Source organism: Bos mutus, chromosome 22, assembly GCF_027580195.1.
Source record: "Bos mutus isolate GX-2022 chromosome 22, NWIPB_WYAK_1.1, whole genome shotgun sequence".
Taxonomy (NCBI): domain Eukaryota; kingdom Metazoa; phylum Chordata; class Mammalia; order Artiodactyla; family Bovidae; genus Bos; species Bos mutus.
In genome coordinates this window covers 6,043,450-6,066,394 of record NC_091638.1, presented here as the reverse complement: position 1 = coordinate 6,066,394, position 22,945 = coordinate 6,043,450, and positions in this window count along the sequence as shown.

Below are 22,945 nucleotides of genomic sequence, written 5' to 3'. Positions count from 1 at the left end.
GGTCTATATGGTTGTATAGTTATAATAAGTATATAATAATAATAAATTCCCTGTTACTTAATTCAGTTTGAGTCAGAATTTCTACTTGCAACCAAAAGGATATAAACATTCAACTTGCAGTTACCCAGCTTCCTCTCTAGCTCTGCAATCTCTGTTTTATACACACACCAAGTTCAGTGAATTCAATGAGGAGAAAAACAAATTATTTTACATGTAAGTTATAACAAAGAATTGGGGAAATGAAGAAGCACAAAGTAGAGATACAGAATAAGATGTACATTGATCCTGAGGCCATGGGTAAAGTAGATGAAGTTTCAGATTGGGAGATTGCTTGGAGATGGTTTATCAGATATCTTTTTTTTTTTTTTTAATTGAAGTATAGGTGATTTGGTGGCTTAGACCATAAAGATCTGCCTGTGATGCAGGAGAGTGAGGTTCGATCCCTGGGTCAGGAAGATCCCTTGGAGAAGGGAATGGCAACAGGCTCCAGTATTCTTGCCTGGAGAATCCCATGGACAGAGGAGCCTGGCAGGCTACAGTCCATGGGGTTGCAAAAAGTCAGACATGATGGAGTGATCAACACTATAGATGATCTACAGTGTTGTGTTAATTTCTGCTGTATGGTGTATTGACTGAGTTATGTACATATATACATTCTTTTTTTAATATTCTTCTTCAGTTCTGTTCAGTTCAGTCACTCAGTTGTGTCCGACTCTTTGTGACCCCATGGACTGCAGCACGCCAGGCCTCTCTGTCCATCACCAACTCCCAGAGTCCACCCAAACCCATGTCCTTTGAGTCGGTGATGCCGTCCAACCATCTCATCCTCTGTCGTCCCCTTCTCCTGCCTTCAATCTTTCCCAACATTAGGGACTACATTATGGTTTATCCCAGGAGATTAGACATAGTGCTAATCTAATTTCCTGTGCTCTGCAGTCGGGCCTTGTTGTTTATCCATCCTATATATAGTGGTTTGCATCTATGAACCCCAAATTCCCAGTCCACTCATCCTCCCCCCCGACCTTGGCAGCCACAAGTCTGCTTTCTGTGTCTGTGAGTCTCTTTCTATTCTGCAGGTAAGTGACTTTGTGTCATATTTTAGATTCCACATGTAAGTGACAGCATATGGCATTTGTCTTTCTCTTTCTGACTCACTTCACTTGGTATGATAACCTGTAGTTGCATCTGTGTTGCTGCAGATGGCATTCTTTCTTTCTTCTTTATGGCTGAGTAGTATTCCATTGTATACATGTACCACATCTTTTACATTCGTTCATCTCAAATACTAATTTTGAACAGAATCTCAAACATGTGAGTTGATCTGTATCAACTAGATATAGTTGTACTAGTGAACTACTCTATTTAGTACGCTAGAATTTTAAAATGAAAACTAAGCTTCTAGAGCCATAATCATTTTGTACTTTGACTCCAGTAAGTGAATAACAAAGGTATATATATTTGTGCATCTGCGGGCAAGATGTTATTGAGGTATTTAGACTTGACCTGGAACTTCCCTGGTGGTCCAGTGGTTAAGAATCCCAGTGCAGGGGGCCTGGGTTCAATCCCTAGTCAGAGAACTAGACCCCTCACACCATGACAAAGACCCTGCATGCCTCAACTAAGACCCAGCACAGCTAACTAGAAAAATAAATATTAATAAATAAAAATAAATATTAGACTTGACCCACTCACTTATATTTTAGAGGTTTGAGACCTGTAGAGACATAAATATTCATTTGCTTCTTTTTGTCTCTACAAACATGGCATTTTCACACCAAAATAAAGCGTTTGAGTTTTGTCTGAGAAATATTGAATTCTTCTCCCATATGTGCCTCACTTTTACCTGCTTCCCGAGAGGTCAGAAGTTTCCAGCTAGAACAAGTGTACCCACCCACTCACCTCCACCTGATTAGGAATCCAGGAGCAAGTGAGATTAGGGCTGGGGTCACCCTTTGGTGGCCACTTAGCAGTGTTTTCTTGCATTGCCCAGTCTGGCTTTCCATGTTCTTGAGACCATGGGCTCAAGAACAAAGAGACTGCATAGGCTGTATTTAAGTTCAAACACATCAGTACCCCTTTTTTCAGGAGGGGCAGACTTCCTAGTCTGCTGGACTCCAGCACACCTAAACGGCTTGCTCTGGCCAGGAGAATATGAGTAGAAGTGACACGTGTCACTTCTGAGCAGAAGCTTTAAGGGCCAGTGTGTCAGCTGCCATGTTTACGTTCCCTTGCCTCCAAGATTATGGAAATTGCGATGGGGCCTCATCAGCCTGGGTTCCTGAGCAATTATGGTGAACAAAACTGTAGCCAGCCCACTTTTAATAGGCTGGATGAGTGGGAAAGGAACTTTGTTGTTTTAAGCCACAGAAATTTTTGACCTTATCTGTTACTGCAGCAAACCTAGCAAATCCTGACTGATGTGGTGACAGGCAGCAGGGTGCGTAGTTACGCAGCATGGTTGTTATCACTCACTGGAAATGATTAACTTCAGGTGGCCCTTACCCTGAATATGACCAATTTTTTAAAACAAATCATTCTTTTTTAAAAAGGATAAATAGTGATTTATTTGGCCATGCCAGGTCTTCGTTGTGGCATGCGGGATCTTCAGTTGCAGCAGGCAAGAGCTTTTAGCTGTGGCACGTGAACTCCCAGTTGTGTTGTGTGAGACCTAATTCCCCGACTAAGGGTTGAACCCAGGTCCCCTGCATTGGGGCACAGAGTCTTAGCCGCTGGGCCACCAGGAAAGTCCCAATACAGCCAATTTTTAGATATTGTTTGCAATTTTGAAAGGCAAGATAAAAGAAAAGATGTGAAAAAGATGTTAGCCCTGAGAAAAAGACCCGAAAGACTGATGAAATGGGAACATAGTCCGGTCACAGAAAAAATTAAGTTATAATTTGTGTACATCTTGGTTCATGAATTTTAAACCTTTTACCTACAGCATTTATTGGTGAAAAGTTTCTAAAGAGGCAGAGGTTCTGAACTCTCTGTTGGTCCACAGAAAACCAACATGCAAAGAAAAGATCTTGGTATCTATTCTCATTAATTTATCTTAGGAGATTCCTGTTTTATTTCTAGCCTCTTTTCCCCCTTGTGGTGGTGGTGGTTTAGTCCCTAAGTCATGTATGACTCTTTGTGACCCCGTGGACTGTACCCCGCCAGGCTCCTCTGTCCTTGGGGTTCTCCAGGAAAGAATACTGGAATGGGTTGCCATTTTCTTTTCCAGGGTCCCCCTTGTAGGGGGACTTTGGTACTAAATATATGTACTCTGTACATATGCAAATATTGTGTTCATGTGTCCCAATGCTGATTCTTACATAAAGGGTTTGATTCAATCCTCAGTATTTGGGGTGAATAATTTAAAAAACCCGACCCTCATTCTTAGAGCATCTTCTATAGATTAGAGGCTTCTATAGACTATGATTTATTTTCTAGTAAGTGATTTCACTTTAAGACTCCAGTTCCTTATAGGCAAAATGGGAATCCTATTAACTGTCCCATCACATTATAGTTTTGTTATAGTGCTTTATAAATGGTAAATTCTACATGCATGATTATTATTTTCCATTGACTACCCTGTACGTCATGGCTATTGTTACCACCTGTATAATGAATGCTATTTGCAAAGCTAATTAATCCATGTTATTTATTAAATTTTCTCAGCAAAATACATTTCCTATAGTTAAGGGTAGAGATGTGGGGAGAGTAATTGCAACTCTCCTCTGCTTTTCTCTCTTCCTTTTCCCTATCCCCTCTTATAAGGAGGTCTGTGCTTCTCTCATGATCAGGAGCAATGGAATTTGAAACCAGATCAAATTTCTTTAAGTGGGAAAGGACGAGATTGGGAGGGGTAGCCTGAGAAGATGAGGAACAGCAGGAATAGGGAGAGTCGAGAGGGGGAGCTTGAGAAAGAGAGGAGGAAAAGAGGAGGAGAAATAGGTGCCATGATAGGCAGCTTTGGAGAGAGATGAAAAACAATTATTTTCCAGAAGTTCTACTGTGCTGTGCTGTGTAAATCCCTTGTCTCTGGCTTCTCAAGACACATTTCAACAGTTTGTCTGGTTCTGAGAAAATATGCTGTTGGTATTTTTATTCTCATTGCATTCCGTTACATTACATACAGAGATTAGCTTTGGGAGAACTGACAGTCCTTCCATACAAAAACAGCACATGCATATTCATGTCTTCAACTTTTCTTTTTCATACTTATCTCAGTTTAAGTTTCCTTCAACACAGTTTGCCTATTTCTTGTTAATTTGAATCAATTCTGTTGAAATTTATTTCTATTTATTTTATATTTTTGTTGCTTTTGCAAAGGGTATCTTTTATTCTACAATATTTTCTAACAGCTTGCTGTTTTTCTATTGGTCTATATTTTGAGTTGTTATTATACACTCAACCACTATTATTGAAATCATTATTTGGTTGATTCTTTTAGGCTTTTCAGATATATAATCATATTATCTGCAAATAATGGTAATTTTATTGCCTCCTAATTTTTTAAATACATTTAATTTTGTTCTCTTAGACAACTGCTTTGGTTAGGACCTCTGTAACAATGTTAAATAACGTGGAATTAGTGTAGGTCATCGACCTGTTCCCTACTTTATTGAAAATAGTTTGTAGTGTTTCTCTAATTTTACTTCTTGGATTGAGATGTATATCATGTTTATCTCTATTGTTAAGTATGAATCTGTCTGTTTCTATGGAAATTAGCATAACTAACTTGTCCTTCTTGTCTGGCTCTTTCTTGGTTTTAGCATTGAGAGTACAATGTCTTGGGAAGCTCTTTGTTTATAGACAAATCATGATTTAGTTCATGACTTGAACTAAAATCAAGAATGAATGTGAATCTTATCTGATCATTTTCAGCATCTATGTGGATACCTTTTAATTTTTCAAGTGGACTGATTAATGTAACTGATTGATTGTATTTATATGTTTTTACAGCATAGAGCTGACTTTTTCCTCTTGGTGTGAACTCCAGCAACTACTCTTATGCTCGTTCTCTAGCCGATTGCTGGATTCTCTTTGGTAATATTTTATGTTAGCTGTTTTTGTCAATAGTCATAAGCGAGATCAGTCAGCCTGTGGTTGTATGTTTTATCTGTGTTGGATTTAGGTACTGATGTTGTGGTGATTTCATAAAAAGAATTTAGAATCCTCATTTCCTTTTCTAGATTCTGCAACAATTTAAATAGCATTGGCTTTTCTGTCCCTTAAAGTTTTGGTGGGTTTTCCTCATGAAGCCATCTGGACTTGGTGTTTTTGTGATGGGTAGCTATTTTTTCTAGTTCCTCTCCAACCAACAGTAATTGGTCTGTTTAAACTATCTATTGCTTTGGGGTTCAATTTTAGTAACATGTTTCATTGGACAGTCCTCCATTGAGGTTTTCAAATTATTTCATAGTCAGGTTTTAAAAATATCTGAATAGAATCGATAAAAATAGTTTCTTATGATTTTTTTAGTTTATACTATATATCTGCATATTTTTCCATTTTCTTTTTTTATGCTTCATACCCTTATCTTTTAACTTAGCATGTGGTTTTCAATTTGGAGGTTTTTTCCTCCCCCCCCGCAACAACTGTCTGTCTTTCTCTTTCCCTCATTTGTATGTCTCTCTGTGTACTTTTATATTTTTCTATTATATAATTAGTTGATTTCTGTTTTTATTTATTGATGATTTCCTTCTGCTTTATTTAGTTTTAGTTTTCGCTATTTTTTAGCTCCTTGAGAATATGTGTGTAATTTATTTTTCTCATCCATTCTTATTTATAATATAAGTGCTTAAGATTATGAATTTTGGGGACTTCCTTGGCAGTCCAATGGTTAAGACTTCACCTGCCAAGGCAAGGGGTGTGGGTTTGATCCCTGGTCAGGGAGCTAAGTTCCTATATGCCTTGTGGCCAAAATACCAAAACATAAAACAGAAACAATATTGTAACATAATCAATAAAGACTTTAAAAATAGTCTGCATCAAAAAAATCTTTAAAAAAGATTAATGAAATTTCTTTGGGAATTCTTTAGCTGTTGCCCATAGATTCTGTCATGTAGTATTTTCAAAGCCTTTTTAAAGTCACTCATCTCTAGTGTAATCTCATCGTAATCAAAGAATGTTATCCATATGATTTCCACTTTAGGGTCTTGGCACTGTTACTTGCATTCCTGTGCAGAATCCAGGCAGCTTCCCAGGCAGCTCACATACCCAGTCCCTGATCCAAGGAAATGACTGTTCACTTTGTCCCTCAGGCTTCACCACTCCGTGCTTTCAGCATCTCCCAGAGGTCTGTTAAATTTTCTCTGCATTTAGTAACTCTTCCTCATATAGAGTGATTCTGTCAGAAGTGGAGTTTGCATTGGGTCTTTCATTATCCTTGTTGTTTCCAAGGTCAAAGGGTTGAGCAACTTCTTTATTTTTCTGCCATCTTACAAATGGCATGTTGTTCTAGATGTTCAGCGGAGGACAGAGTCATCTGGGGAAGTCACGTGTGTGCCCCCAGCAGCCCATCAACTAGACTCTGAGGTCTCTGCCGAGCCTTGTAGACAGACTCTTTCAATGTGTGTTCACTCTGAGCTCAGAGAAACCAGGCTCTACTCTCTCTGTTTCTCCAAACTAGCTGCTTTCTATTCCTTTCCTGACATTTCTTCTCACTCCTCAGCTTCTGGGGAGGGAGTAATTGAGGTGAATCCTGTGAGAACATTCTAGAAAAGGAGGAAAATATGCAAAGGGCTGGAGATGAGAGAGAGCCGGGATGTTTGGGGAATTAAAGATGGCTAGAATGACTAGCTCATAGAGGGTAAGGAGCCTAAGAGGGAAGGGTGGCTAGAAATGCAGGGGCTTATAAACCGTGGTAGGAAGTTGGGATTTTTTAAAATTAGTTTTTATTGGAGTACAGTTGTTTTACAATGTTATGTTGGTTTCTGCTGTACAGCAAAATGAATCAGCTATATGTATAACTATATCCCCTCTTTTTTTGGATTTCCTTCCCATTTAGGTCACCACAGAGCATTGAGTAAAGCTCCCTGTGCTATATATAATAGGTTCTCATTAGTTATCTATTTTATACATGGTAGAGTGTATATGTTCATCTCAATCTCCCAATTCATCCCTCTCTTCCTTTCCCCCTTGGTGTCCATGCCTTTGTTCTCTATGTCTGTATCTCTGTTTCTACTTTGCAAATAAGAACATCTGTGAAATTTTTCTAGATTCCACATACATGTGTTAATATATGATATTTGTTTTTCTCTTTCTGACTTACTTCACTCTGTATGAAAGCCTCCAGGTCTGTCCACGTATCTGCAAATGACCCAGTTACTTTCCTTTTCATGGCCGAGTAATATTCCGTTATATATGTATACCACACCTTCTTTATCCATTCATCTGCTGATGGACATTTAGGTTGCTTCCATGTTCTAGCTATTGTAAATAATGTTGCAAAGAACACTGGGGTATATGTGTCTTTTTTGAATTATGATTTTCTCAGGGTATATGCCGAGGAGCAGGATTGCTGATCATATTTTAGTTTTACTTTTATCTTTTTAAGGAACCTCCATACTGTTCTCTATAGTGACTGGCTCAGTGTGCATTCCCACCAACAGTGTAGGAGGATTCACTTTTCTCCACACTGTCTTCAGGAAGTCAAGATTTTATTCTTTTGTTTTAAGTTGAAGTAAAGCTGAGCGCCGAAGAATTGATGCTTTTGAACTGTGGTGTTGAAGACTCTTGAGAGTCCCTTGGACTGCAAGGAGATCCAACCAGTCCATCCTAAGTGAGACCAGTCCTGGGTGTTCATTGGAAGGACTGGTGCTGAGGCTGAGACTCCAGTACTTTGGCCACCTCATGTGAAGGGTTGACTCATTGGAAAAGACCCTGATTCTGGGAGGGACTGGGGGCAGGAGGAGAAGGGGACGACAGAGGATGAGATGGCTGGATGGCATCACCGATTCCATGGACATGAGTTTGGGTGAACTCTGGGAGTTGGTGATGGACAGGGAGGCCTGGCGTGCTGCAATTCATGGGGTCGCAAAGAGTCGGACACGACTGAGTGACTGGACTGAACTGAACTGAACTGATAGGTGATAAGTTACATGTGTACAATATAGTGATTTACAATTTTTAGAGCTCATGCTCCTTTGTTATTTATTTTATTATTTTTAAGTTACTCATCCTGATTATCTGTACCTGCTATACACCAGGGTCTTCAGTAACTTTATAAAGAACTGGCCCACCAGGGGAATTTAAAAATCCCATAGCAGAAAATGTTTTAGGGTTGGGGGAGTGAGCACCTCTTGAGATCACAAGAAGTGGATATTATTCCAAAGTGTGGTCCTGCCTGGGCATACCCGTCTTTACCCACAGACCAAGGGATGCGCACTCTTCTTAAGTAAGCCTGGTGTTCAGGCGTATGGGCTAGTGGGGACCCATGTGCTGTCAGGGAGCCTTCTCCTGCCGTTCCTGGTGCCCAGCAGGCGTGGTAATGAGTGTCATGTTCAGATTACACACCCCATGTAGGGGCAACTAGCTTCTGAGGGTGACATGCACTCACTGGCTTCTCCTTTCCCCTTCTGCTTATTAACACCTTTCAATTAGTAAATGTCATGAACATAGAAACACATATTAGCTGCTTGTCACCAGTTCCCTACAACGTAATGGTGGCCTACCCCAGCGTGCCAGGGGTTAGCCTCTAGTCTAAGGGCTTATCTTTCCCTGTTTTCACCCCACAGACCCCACAGCAGCAGCTGGTCCTATGAGGCGCATCCTCTGACGACTCTACCCCTTTGATGCCTCCACCAGCCTCTGCACTCGCCTGACTCCTACCCCCTCATTGATGTACCATCTCTGTCCGCCTCTCATATGTTTCTCCTTGGCGGGCCTCTGTCCTCTGCTCTCTTGCTTCTCAGGCTCCACATTCTGCCTGGGTGGCCTGTCCTTGTCCATGGGAGGACACCCCCCGGGTTCTGAGGATGTCTGTGTCTGTTCTGCCCCCTCAGCCCTTTTTTGGGCAGCCGCCGCAGTCACCCCCCACCCCCAGCAGTTCCCAGTCAACAGGCCGAGAGCAGAACACATTTGCCACCCCCATCAGCTCCTCAGCATCTGCCTGCAATGCAGGAGACCCAGGTTTGATCTCTGGATCAGGAAGATCCCCGGGAGAAGGAAATGGCAACCCACTCCAGTATTCTTGCCTAGAGAATTCCATGGATTGGGGAGCCTGGTAGGCTACAGTCCATGGGGTTGCAAAGAGTTGGACACGATTGAGCAACTTCACTTCACTTGGCTTCGCTTCAGCTCCACGTGCAGCCACAGGATCGCCCAAAACCTAGGGCTGTCCTCAACACCACCCTCTCCTGGACCTCACACCTCTTCAGCCCCAAATGCCATCAATGCCCCCCGCCCAAACTCCTCTCCATTCCCTTCCGTCGCCCTTCTCCTGCAGTCACCCCCCAACTGACCAAACATATCAGGCTTCCCTGGACTCATAAAACCCCTATGAGCTCATCTTCTACTGCAGTCTTTGTCTGCCCTCCCCTACTCTGTCTTCCAGCCACTGTTGGGTTATCCTTCAGAAATGGCCTCTTGCCCCCGCTATCACCCCTGCCCCACCATAAATTAAAGGCTGCCCAGACAGGCAGAGGGATGCCGTGCAGCCACGGGGATTGGATGGTGACCAGAGGCCTCTGTTTTCCCTCTTTGACTGTGTGTGCATACTCAGTCGCTTCAGTCGTGTCCAATTCTTTGTGACCCCATGGACTGTAGCCTGCCAGGCTCCTTTGTCCATGGGGATTCTCCAGGCAAGAATACTGGAGGGGGTTGCCATGCCCTCCTCCAGGGGATCTTCCCGACCTAGGGATTGAACCCGCATCACCTCTGTCATTGGCAGGCAGCTTCTTTATTTCTAGCACCACCTGGGAAGCCCTCTGACTGTGTTAACTTCTGGCAGAGACCCAGCTCTAGGAAGCGCAGAGCGGAACAAACCCAGGTCAATCCTTTTTCTGACACTGGGGCAGAATGAGAGCCAGAAGCATGACCTTGAGTTACAAAAGCAAGCGTGATAAACCTAGCACACCCGAGATCCCAAGGGCAGCACTGGTTCTTGTCGCATCTTTGTCTTCACTAGATGGGGATACCCTCCAAGTCCGTATCTATGTGGCCCTTGGGCCCAGCTCAGGGTCTGGACCATCCTAGGTGGTCAGTGCATTTTACAGAATTTTAATGCATGCCTCAGACCTCACTGCTCACGTGTCAGTGAGGGAATCTCTGAGAAAAACCTGCTCTTTCAGAGAAATTTGGGTTAATACCGACAGAGACAGCCAAGAACAAAAGCAGGAGAGGGAGGGGTGTGATGGTGGGGCAGAGAAAGAGAGAGATAATATGTATGCGCTGGGCTTCTCTGGCTTAAGACCTGTGGGGTATTATTCAAGCAGCTCAGCCGGGAGCAGAGCCGGGACACTTCTCAGTGGGTTGGCTCTGGAGTTGGCAGGCAAGAATTTGGCCGAGGCCAAGCAGGCTCACTCACACTGTTTATTCCTCTGCATTGTGTGGGGAGGAAGTCACCCTTGGCTGTGAACTGCAGCAGTAGCCCCGGCTGATCCTTATGTGCCTGAGCATCAACCAGGGTGGCCTTGCCAGCTGCCAGGGGGCTCCCTGGGCTTGGCAGCCCCCTCCCACCTGATCCAGCGAGGACAGCTGGCCCCTGCCTTCCTCAGGACCTCACCCTTCCTGCCTTCTAGGCAGTGGCGGGAGGCAGGAGGGCTGGATGACTTGTGTTCATTCTCAGAGAGCCTTCCTGGGTGGCTTCTGGGTTTCCCAGGAGTCATCGTTTTTTGCTCATAATCCAGAGATTAATGCAGAGAGCCTTGCCCCATAGCTTAATTTTTGTCTTTGTAAGCTGGTGGATTTATTTAAAAGTATGTCACCTTCCCAAACCTGAAAGCAGCGTCACTGGCCTTTCCCATGATTTGTTCTATTTGTTCTTTGGCTGACTTTTAACTACAGTGTAGAAGGTTTGCAACATGTAAGGAACATACTTTTAAAATATCAGGTTCCAGGGACTTTCCTGGCCGTCCAATGGTTAAGACTCTGTGCGTCCAGTACAGGGGACAAGGTTTGATCCCTGGTCAGAGAACTAAGATCCCATATGCTTCACAGTGTGGCAAAAAAAGGAAAAAAGCTAAAAAAGGAAAAAAAGATAGATTCCTATCTGTGGCAAGGTTCTAGAAGAACACGTGGGACCTGAAATATGACTATGGTCTTTTTCAGAAAAGGTGACCTGTCTCACTCATCTTCAGTTTCCCACCCAGCTGAATAAACTCCATATACACTGCTTTTTGAACTCTGTTACATGTCTTTTGAAGGCATGTGCTATGGTCCGAGGGTCTGTGTCCACCCCACCCCCAAGTCATGTGTTGAAAACCTGATGCCCAAGGTGAGGGTTTGGAGTTGGGTCTTTGGGCAGCAAAGCCCTCGTGAACGGGATTAGTGACCTTATGACAGAGACCTCAGAGTAATCCCTGGCCTCTTCCTTTAGGGGTGGACACAGCAAGAAGGCTGTGACTCAGAAGAGGGACCTCAGCAGATCAGGCTGGCACCCTGGTCCCAGATATCCAGCTTCCAGAACTGTGGAAATGCGTTTCCATTGCTTTCATGTTAGGCTGGGAGTTTCTCGGCTGTGGAATCTAGTTTATACCATTCTGAATGGACTGTCAGTGTCTGTAGCCACATGACAATCCTGTAGGTTAGGGCTCACAATCCCCACTGAGAGGCCTGGTAAGTGGCAAGACCAGGATTTCAGAGCATTTTCTTCTTTGCCATCACTGCTCCCAATGTGCTGGTTCAAATCTCACTTCCTCTTTTAGAACTGATGTCCTGAACAGATTCCAAAACTTCACAACCAACAACTGTTAGTAACACGATGGTTATTCTACTTCAGCATCTGCAACCCAGCCTTTGTTGCTGTTGTTCAGTCACTCAGTCGTGTCTGACTCTCTGTGACCCCAAGGACTGCAGCATGCCAGGCTTCCCTGTCCTCCACTATTTCCCAGAGTTTGTTCAAACTCATGTCCGTTGAGTCGATGAAGCCATCCAACCATCTCATCCTCTGTCGTCTCCTTCTCCTCCTGCCTTCATTCATTCGCAGCATCAGGGTCTTTTGCAATGAGACTCAGTTCTTCACATCAGGTGGCCAAAGTATTGGAGTTTCAGCTTCAACATCAGTCCTTCCAATGAATATTCAGGACTGATTTCCCTTAGAATCGATTCATTTGATCTCCTTGCAGTCCAAGGGACTCTCAAGAGTCTTCTCCAACACCATAGTTTGAAAGCACCAATTTTTCGGTGCTCAGCTTTCTTCACAGTCCAACTCTCACATCCATGCATGACTGCTGGAAAAACCATAGCCTTGACTAGATGGACCTTCGTTGACAAAGTAATTTCTCTGCTTTTTAATATGCTGTCTAGGTTGGTCATAACTTTCCTTCCAAGGAGTAAGTGTCTTTTAATTTCATGGCTGCAGTCACCATCTGCAGTGATTTTGGAGCCCCCCAAAATAAAATCTGTCACTGTTTCCACTGTTTCCCTATCTATTTCCCATGAAGTGATGGGACCAGATGCCATGATCTTAGTTTTTTGAATGTTGAGTTTTAAACCAGCTTTTTCATTCTCCTCTTTCACTTTCATCAAGAAGCTCTATGGTTCCTCTTTGCTTTCTGCCATAAGGGTGGTGTCATCTGCGTATCTGAGGTTATTGATATTTCTCCCCACAATCTTGATTCCCACTTGTGCTTCATCCAGCCTGGCATTTTGCATCATGTACTCTGCATATAAGTTAAATAAGCAGAGTGACAATATACAGCCTTGTGTATTGACGTATTCCTTTCCCGATTTGGAACCAGTGTGTTGTTCCATGTCAAGTTCTAACTGTTGCTTCTTGACCTGCACACAGATTTCTCAGGAAGCAGGTAAGGTGGTCTGGTATTCCCATCTCTTGAGAATTTTCCCTTTTGTTGTGATCCACATAGCCAAATGCTTTGGCGTAGTTAATAAAGCAAAGGTAGATGTTTTTCTGGAATTCTCTTGCTTTTTGATGATCCAGCTGATATTGGCAATTTGATCTCTAGCTCGTCTGCCTTTTCTAAATCCAGCTTGAACATCCAGAAGTTCTCAGTTCACGTACTGTTGAAGCCTGGCTTGGAGAATTTTGAGCATTACTTTGCTATTGTGTGAGATGAGTGCAATTGTGCAGTAGTTTGAACATTCTTTGGCCTTGACTTTCTTTAGGATTGGGATAAAACAGAACTTCTCCAGTCCTGTGGCCATTGCCAAGTTCTCCAAATTTGCTGGCATATTGAGTGCAGCACTTTCACAGCATCATCTTTCAGGATTTGAAAAAGCTCAGCTGGAATTCTATCACCTCCACTATCTTTGTTTGTAGTAATGCTTCCTAAGGCCCACCTGACTTTGGACTCCAGGATATCTGGTTCTAGGAGAGTGATCACACCATCGTGATTATCTGGGTCATGAAGATCTTTTTTGTGCACTTCTTCTGTGTATTCTTGCCACCTCATCTTAATACCTTCTGCTTCTATTTGGTCCATACCATTTCTGTCCTTTATCGAGCCCATCTTTGCATAAAATGTTCCCTTGGTATCTCTGATTTTCTTGAAGAGATCTTTAGTCTTTCCCATTCTGTTGTTTCCCTCTATTTCTTTGCACTGACCACTGAGGAAGGCTTTCTTATCTCTCCTTGCTATTCTTTGGAACTCTGCATTCAGATTGGTATATCTTTCCTTTTCTCCTTTGCCTTTAGCTTTTAAAGAAGCCCTTAAATGGAATATAATTGCTTTACAATGCTGTGTTAGTTTCTGCTGTACAATAGCATGAATCAGCTCTATGCATACATGTATCCCCTCTGTCTTGAGTCTTCCACCCTGCCCTCATCCCACCTCTCTAGGTCACCACAGAGCACCGAGCTTAGCTCCCTATGCTATACATCAGCTTTCCACTAGTTATCTCTTTGACACATGGTAGCTGCTGCTTCTGCTAAGTCACTTCAGTCGTGTCCGACTCTGTGTGACCCCATAGACGGCAGCCCACCAGGCTCCCCCATCCCTGGGATTCTCTAGGCAAGAACACTGGAGTGGGTTGCCATTTCCTTCTCCAATGCGTGAAAGTGAAAAGTGAAAGTGAAGTCACTCAGTCATGTCCGACTCTTCGAGACCCCATGGACGGCAGCCTACCAGGCTCCTCCGCCCATGGGACTTTCCAGGCAAGAGTACTGGAGTGGGCTGCCGTTGCCTTCTCCACATGGTAGCATATATACGTCAATCCCAGTCTTACGATACATCCCACCCTCCCCCTCCCCCACTGTGTCCACATATCTGTTCCCTACGTCTCTCTCTCTCTATTCCTCACCTGAATGACTGGGCTGTGTGCTCCCAGAGGCAGTGTGCATTAAGACCTAAGACTTTACTGAAAAACCCTCTTTCTGCTCTGTCTTTGCTATAGGACTGTGAGCTCATTGAGGGCAGGGGCTGTTTGGTCCACTGCTGTAAATATTCCCATGCCTCCCTTCAAGCCTGGTGCATGGCAGGGGTCTCAGTGAAGGTTCGGTGAGCTGAATTCAAATAACAGGGAGCAGAGCTTGGAGCACCAGCCATTTAGGGTCTGCTGTCCTCAGAGATGAATGGGCTCCATTTGTATGCACAGGCAGGGTCTACTTTTCAACCTGCCACATTTGTCTTCTTTATTTGCTCTTTCCTAATGGACCCCTCGGAAAAGGCAATGGCACCCCACTCCAGTACTCCTGCCTCGGAAATCCCATGGATGGAGGAGCCTGGTAGGCTACAGTCCGTGAAGTTGCTAAGAGTCGGACACGACTGAGCTACTTCACTTTCACTTTTCACTTTCATGCATTGGAGAAGGAAATGGCAACCCACTCCAGTGTTCTTGCCTGGGGAATCCCAGGGACGGTGGAGCCTGGTGGGCTACCCTCTGTGGGGTCACACAGAGTCGGACACGACTGACGTGACTTAGCAGCAGCAATGGACCCTTAGGCTTTCCATCTCACCTTCTTGGTCATTTATTCTACAGTCTTTGGTCTGTGTGATGGTTTCTACCCGCGTGGGTGGAGCATTGCCCGGGTCTGCCTGAGGATGGTTAGCTCCATAACATCTGTTTCCAGGAATGTACTGCATTTTAATTGCATCTTAAAAGCAGAGGCGTCCTGTACCCGGTTACCTTTGGGGGACACAGTGTGTAGTACTATTGATTTATTTATAATTCATAGCCTAATCCCTTCTGGAAAAATAAAAACAGCAGCTTGAAGCTGTTGATGAATGATGAGACAGAATTCTAGAGAAGAAACTGTTCTGGTCCTGGATTTTCATTCTGGTTGTCTCTGATTTGCTGTGTGACCTTGGGCAACTCATTTGACCTCCGTGGGCCTCGGTTTTTCTCATCTGTGGAGTGGAGTACTGAGTGTGTGGGAATGGGGGGCGGTGTGAGTGGATAGGTATTTATGACGTGGAGACCGAGGTGCCCTCTTGAACCACATTCTGTGATCCTGCGAGTGTGGACATGTCAGAAACCTTGTGTGATGTGCACAATTATGGGACTGTAAACTATAGAAACTGACTGTGGAAACGCTGTTGGAGAGCTTGCTTGTGAAAAGTCATCTTTTTAGCTCTTCTGCACTGTGGCATGTGTGTGCTGATTGACGGCATGCTTCAGGAGCCCGCTAAATGCGGTCATTAATCGTATTGCCAGCACATGTCGGGCTGGGAACCCCTTGAACACGATTCAACTTGTATTATTTTCCTCTCTGCTTTTGTTTTTAATAATGATGACACACCCCAGACAGATAAAGACATTTTAAGAACTCTCTTTAGCAAAAATGTGTTCTGGCACCTGCGTCAGTGCTGAGAGCCGAGAGCATCCGTACCATTTCAGAGATCATGCAGAGAGAAAGTGACTTAGCTTCTAAAGCAAAGTTATGACTATAATTTCCCTCAATTACAGTCTCATCTCATGTGATTTGTGCTCAAGGGTACTTCAATTGAATTGATTTCCACCAGTCGGAATATCTTACTACAGCTGGAAGCCCGAAATGGAACATACTTCACTGATTCTATTAGAAACCAAATGTATTTGGTATCCAGAGGAACCAGGGAGTCTGTCTCCAGATTTGAGGAGACTCAGGGGACAGAGTGGGTGAACCCCAACCTGAAATTGTAAGACTGTTACCCCAGCACAAGAAATCTCCAGACACATCCCCAGCTCTTCTCTTTGGCCAAAAATTCACAGCCTTCCCATGCATGATTTTTTATTTTCTTCTGACTGGGAAACCACCAGTGACCATTTTGACGAGCAAAAAGCTGACATGAGCATTTGTCTGTAAGAAATCCCTATAATTAGGTTTGTTAATTAGTCAGCGTTCCGCCTTGTTTCTATTTTTATCTGAAGACCAGCCTCCTCACAAACATCTCTTCCAGAAATTTCTGTGTGCTCTTTCTTGTCAAAAGTTTGCAAAGTCGATCTTAATCCATGATTAAATCAAAGGGAATCCCCCACATGGTTCCCAAGCCCCTTGCACCCCTGGTAAGTGAAGAAGGTTAGACCTCAAATCCAGACATGCCCTTGTACCAGGCCTCTAGCACCGGTCAGCAAGGAAGCCGGTCAGACCAAACGAGCTGCTCTAAACCAGCATCTGCTAGGTGCTTCCCTTTCCCTCTTTTTATTTTATAATCGAGGAAACAGATGCCAAAATGGATTCGTATTTATGAATCTTTTGTCAGGGTGTCAGAATTATTTTCCTATTCACCGGAAGTTGTGTAAATTCAGCCAGAACAAGAAATTCTTAAATGTAGTTGTATTCCCTTGAATCCACTGTGAAGGATTTGCAAAAGAGGGGAAAAAAGGAGGCTTATGGTACATAATGGGGAACGATCGATGAAAACAAAGAGCCACATAGGGTATGTGTTTTAAGAAAAGGTTTCCAAAGAGGAATCCAGCAGGCAGTGCTGTTAAGTGTGAACTCTATCACCAAAGTTCAGACTGTAAATCAAGATACCTATTCTTTTCTCCAGGGACTTCCCTGGTGGTCTGGTGGTTGCCAATGCAGGGGGTGTGGGTTCGATCTCTGATCAGGGAGCTGAGATCCATATGCCTTTATCTGTGTGTGCTCGCCCGTGTCTGACTCTCTGTGACTCCACAGACTATAGCCCACCAGTCTCCTCTGTCCGTGGAGTTTTCCAGGCAAGAATACTAGAGTGGGTTGCCATTTCCTACTCCAGGGGATCTTCCTGACCCAGGGATTGAACCTGTGTCTCCTGTGACTCCCAAATCGGCAGGTGGAGTCTTTATCAATAGCACCACCTGGGAAGCCCTCTCACATGCCTTGTGTCCAAAAAACCAAAACATAAAACAGAAGCAATATTTTAACAAATTCAGTAGAGACTTTAAAAATGATCCACATCAAAAAAGTCTTTAAAAAATTTAGATTCTGGATATAAAATCATAAGCATTTTTCTTAATATTGCTAGCTGATGAGAAAACTGACAATACAAATTAACAAACATTAAAGTATCCAACTTTTTGCCTGTGGCAATGGGAGAAAGGCAGATGGAGAAAACTAATAATTTCTCTAATCCTACATTAGGATCATCTGGCTTTTTTATATGGATGGAGAAAAGGGCCAGTAGAGGTGCCTGAAGTTGTGTATTCGTCTGTGTGGGTAGGTTATGCTGTGGTAACTAAGCACATAGCATCTCAATGACTTACAACAACCAAGATTTCTTTCTTGTTTCACTGCGTGACCATGGTCGACCGTGGCTCTGTGCCTTGTCATCCTTGACTCAGGACTCAGGTTGATGAAGTAGCTTCTATCTGGGACTCTGTGGTTTGTTGAGAAAGAAGACAAAAAGGAGATGGTGAACCCTATGCTGGTGCTTAAAGCTGCTCTCTGGAAGTGATACTGGAGAAGGAAACAGCATCCCACTCCAGTACTCTTGTCTGGAAAATCCCATGGACAGAAGGGCCTGGTGGGCTATAGTCCATGGGGTCACAAAGAGTTGGACAAAACTTAGTGACTAAAACACACACAGGAGTAATACATTTCACTTCTGTTCACATTCCATTGGCCAAAGCAAATCATTTGGCCAGCCCAGAGATAGTAAGATATGTGGTCCTCCAGCAGAGAGCATCCCTAACAGGGGGACAATTATATAGTCCATGAGTGGCCGAGTGGGGCATTTAATTGCTGTTGCACTTTGAAATCTGGCTTGCGTTTGTGCCAAGGCCATACTTCCTCTGTGCTGCTCCCACCAAAGACTTGTGTAGTGAGGACCTAGTCCAGGAGGCAGGGGAATCCTTTGCTATCAACATGGCTCAAGGACACCCACAGAGCTTTGCCAAACCTTCCTCCAGCTGCACAGGGATCTCGAATGCCTCCACGAAAGCTCCTCTTCTCCTTCTTTCCTTGGGGTCACACTTGTGCCATCATCTGTTGACTCTCCCAGCTGGCTCCAGCTCACTCCCTATTTCCTTTCACACACACTTTTGCCTGTCAAGTCCTTGGATGTTCAGGCCTCTCTTGGCAGAGTCCATCACAAAGTGTTCTATGGCAAGAAGAAATTCAGGAGGAAGCAGAAACAAAGCTGTGTGGCTGAGTCTCTGGAGGTGTTTGAGTAACTTGTACTTATAATGCACGTGGGCATCTGAAACGGTGTGTATGTCCTAGCTGGCGGGCTGTGGGGTGTACCATCAGAATGCCTAGATATAGACACAGATACTCAGGTTCTGTACTGAACTGGTTGGTCAGAGTACCTGTCCTGCTCAGAGTCCTCCTAAGGAAGACGGTCCCACTCATGGCCTTATACAAGGGAGGCAGCTCTTACAGCCATGCAATATACCATGTGGTTGTTTAGACCCAAGACCCGAACCCAAGAGCAGCCAGTAATAGCTGGTCTGGGCAGTGATGTGTGAAGAGCTCTGTCTCAATACAATTCTCTTGGGATTTGAACCAGGACCTTTTTTTAAAGTGTAGGTTCTTCCAGGAGAAGATTCTGAGAGGATAACGTGGGTGTAGGAAGTTTATTTGGGAAGTGTGATGGTTAACTTTATGTATCAACTTGACTGGCCTAAGAGATGCCCAAATAGCTGGTAAAGCCTTATTTCTAGGCATGTCTGTGAGGGTGTTTCTGGATCAAACACCCTGATCAAATTAGCATGTGATTCGGTTGACTCAGTACAGAGATGCCGGGTCTAGGAGTGCAGGCTTCAGTGGTTGCAGCACAGGAGCTCGGTAGTTGGGGTGTATGTCTTAGTTGCTCCGTGGCATGCGGGATTTTCCCGGACCAGGGATCAAACCTGTGTCCCCTGCATTCACAGGTGGATTCTTAACCTCTGGACCACCAGGGAAATCCAAATTTTCTCTCTCTCCTGTCTCTTTTCTCCTTCCCTTTGAGATCAGAGCTCCTAGTTCTCAGGCCTTTGGACTCTGAGGTTTACACTTGTGGGCCTCTGGTTCTCAGGCCTTTGTAATCTGATTGAATTACACCCTGGCTTTGTTAACTCACCAGCTTGTAGATGGCCAACTGTGGGATTTCTTGGCCTCCATAACTGACTGAACCAATTCTATAATAAATTTCCTATCAACCCATCTATCTATCCATCCTATTGGTTCTTTCTCTCTGGAGAACTAACATCAGAGGTGATTCCAGGAATTATAAATATAGAGACTATGATAGGAAAATGGGATGCATAGGAGGAAAAAACTATGGAGTGAGTGAGTGGTTATTCTGGGCAACTGGAGCTTGCCTCTATTGGGGACCCTTTTAGAAACTGTGTGGACTCATACGGATTTGTCCCTCTAGAGGATGGGTGAGCAAGACACTGACTCACTCATTCATGGAGGGCCCATCCCAATAAGTAATACAATGAGCAATAAAAACTCTACCAGTTGAGGGCTATTACTTCTAGGGAGTTAATTCATTTACTTTTCTGGACTGTACTTGCTGCAGCTGAGCAAGTACCCATGGGACCTCTGGTGAAGTCAAAAGGGCAGCTCAACCTGCTGGAAACTCTACCACAGCTGAGGTGGCCTTAGGGGCAGGCAAAGAGGCCTTGAAAGTATCTGCAGAAACTTATAAGGAGAGAAACAGGAGTAGGAATTGAGAAGACATGGAAGAACAGCAAGCAGAAAATATTAAGATACTGTGAGTAAGCAGAAGCTGAGAGGTAGAAGGAGAGATGAAGGAAGAAAACACATACATTGAGTAGCTGGTTTGGTCATGGGAAAATTTAATGGATGACAGGGACAGGTGAATTCTGCTGGGACACTGGCACTTCTTTCCTTTTCCATCCCCCACCTTGCAAGGCAAGCATGTAATGGACATAAACGCATGTGCTTGCTTTTTAGTGAGTAACATTTCTCTGTGGCTCTTGTACTGCACTGATTAGAGATTAAGTCCTCAGTTTCAGGGACGAGATTGAAACTAGAAGTGGGTTTTTGCCCCTAAATGAATGGATGTTCATGCAGATCTTTAGGACACTTGGAAAACACAAGCAAGCATTGAGACTGCCTTCTGGGGTTCTGAGACACAACGGGGGAAGAAAAAGGAAGGCTCTGGCTCAAGAAGGGGTTGGGAGGGTCCAGGTTCTCCATGGGCCTGCTCCACTGCTGCAGCGTGCGGCTCGCAGGTGCCCAGGCGGGGGCTCTTACACAACTGGCATCCTGCCTTCGCTAAGAGTGGGGAGCAGCCTTTCCTCCACGGGTCTCAGCAGGTGCAGGGGTAGCCCGTGTGTCCTACTGCTTGGCTGCCCCAAGAGCCGACTGTCGGGTCCTTGCTATCTCTGGGGTCAGGTGGATGTAGGTCTCACTCTTATCAAGGATGACCGGGTGTTCAGGACACAAACATCCCAGGCGCACTTAAGTCACTGATCATCCTTAACAAAAATGCCTATTAAAATCCAGCCACATCCCTACAGTGTAATCAGTTTAGGGCAAAGTTTGGGATCTAAAGAAAGTCTTGTTCCAAAGTGATATTTGTTTGGCAGACGTGGGAGTTACTCAGGACCCCTAAAGGGATTGCCCTGAAAATTAATGCAGTGACAGCATCTTACAAGCTTTGTCAACTGTTCTACCCTTTCTTGGCCACTAAGGCAACATAACACCATGAAAACAGCCCAGGCTTGTCCTATCTGTTCTCTGCCTCCATTAAAGCGTGCCTGTGCAGGGCTCCACTCCCATCTCATTTAAGGTGTGCACAGCTGGGCGGGGCTTACTGTGCCCCATGATACTGGCCTTTTCGTAGAGAACCTCTGAGGATACTGCTCATCACAGGTTGGGCTCTCAGGGAAGCAGATGCTGAGATGAATTCAGGAGGGTAAAATACTTACTGGGGAGTTACACACGGGGAATCAAAAGAGTATGGAGCAGGACTGCACAGTGGGAGCTATCAGACCAGGGTGCACACTAAACAGAGCTTCGGCCAGCTCCAGGGAGAGCCTCAGAGCAAGACAGTCCTTTATTGGGTCCTGTGCTGGGTGGAGATGGTTTGATCCTGTATCACTGCTCTGCTCAGTCATTGGCTGGAAACCTCTTGAGAAGAGCATGAACTTGACTTGAAAGTGGAGGTTGTTGGATGTTCATACTCCTTTTCTTTTGGTTGCACAGCACATCAGATCTTAGTTCCCCGGCCAGGGATTGGACCTGCACCTCCTGCATTGGAAGCACAGAGTCTTAACCACTGGACCACCAGGAAGTCCCTTCCCATGCTCCTTGAGTTCTTTCTTAGAGAGCCATCTGAGTGGTACATCTCTGTGTCCACGTTCACTTAACCCAAGGAAAGACCATGGAACATGGAATTTTTAAGGCCATATTATTGAGCTGAGGCGTGTTTATAAATGTGTGTTCAGGGACTACTTTGTGCTGGATATGTTCACAAAGCATGTATGTTCTGACATTTTGAGCAAAAGGAGAAAAAAGGAAAAAGAGCTTTTTTTGTTACTCCCTTCCCCACTTCATATTGTCTTTTGTTTGGCTGTCTTGCTTGGCAGAATATTTAAGTCCTACTTATCTTTCAAGGCTCAGGTCAGGATTATCATGGTGTCAAAATATTTAAATTGGAACTCTCCCAGAAAATCAAGGATGTGTTTGAAATCCTGTGCCTTCAAATCGCCAGTGCTGGCCAGCTTTGCGGATTTTCTGTCAGAGGGAGACCTGGTTTTGTTTTTATTTTTGTTGACCTTGATCTGTTGTATGTTTCCGGACACACTGACTGCTTGACCCTCATCAAGTCCTTAGCTCACTGGGACGAGGAGTGTTCTCAGGGCCCCCATGGGACCGCTGTAAGTTTCTGTCCTGGACTGAGTGTGCTGAGAGGTCAATCTGCTCTCTCCTATTTGGCTTGAGTCGCCACAAGCCTCTTATCACATGTACCTCTTGCTACATTGAGTGTGTTTTTGGTGTTTAAAGGTGTGTGTCATTTCTTACAACACGATCTTTAACACAAGCCAGATGCTTCATCTGGCACTTATTTGAAGATACAGTCATGGGTCCCATTGCTGGGGAAAAACCTGCTTGTGATGAGCTCAGGGAGAGGTAACAGTGTGTTGCTGTGTTGGCTTCTGATCTGGAGCGTATAGATATGGCTGCAACAAGTTTAACTGTCAAGATGTAAGTAACAGAGACTCTCCTGGTGGTCCAGTGGTTAAGACTCTGCGCTTCCAATGCAGGGGGCGCTAGTTCCATTCTTGGTCGGGAACTAAGAACCCACATGTAGGAAGGCGTGGTCCAAAAAATAAATAAATAATTTTTTTAAAGACGCATGGGCCATTTGACAGATTTTCAGGGGTAATGCTGACTTTGTGAATTTCACCATATGGACAGAATAACTACGGCCAAACCGTTGGTCTGCTGTAGTCCAGCGGGCCTTTCACTGCATGCTTA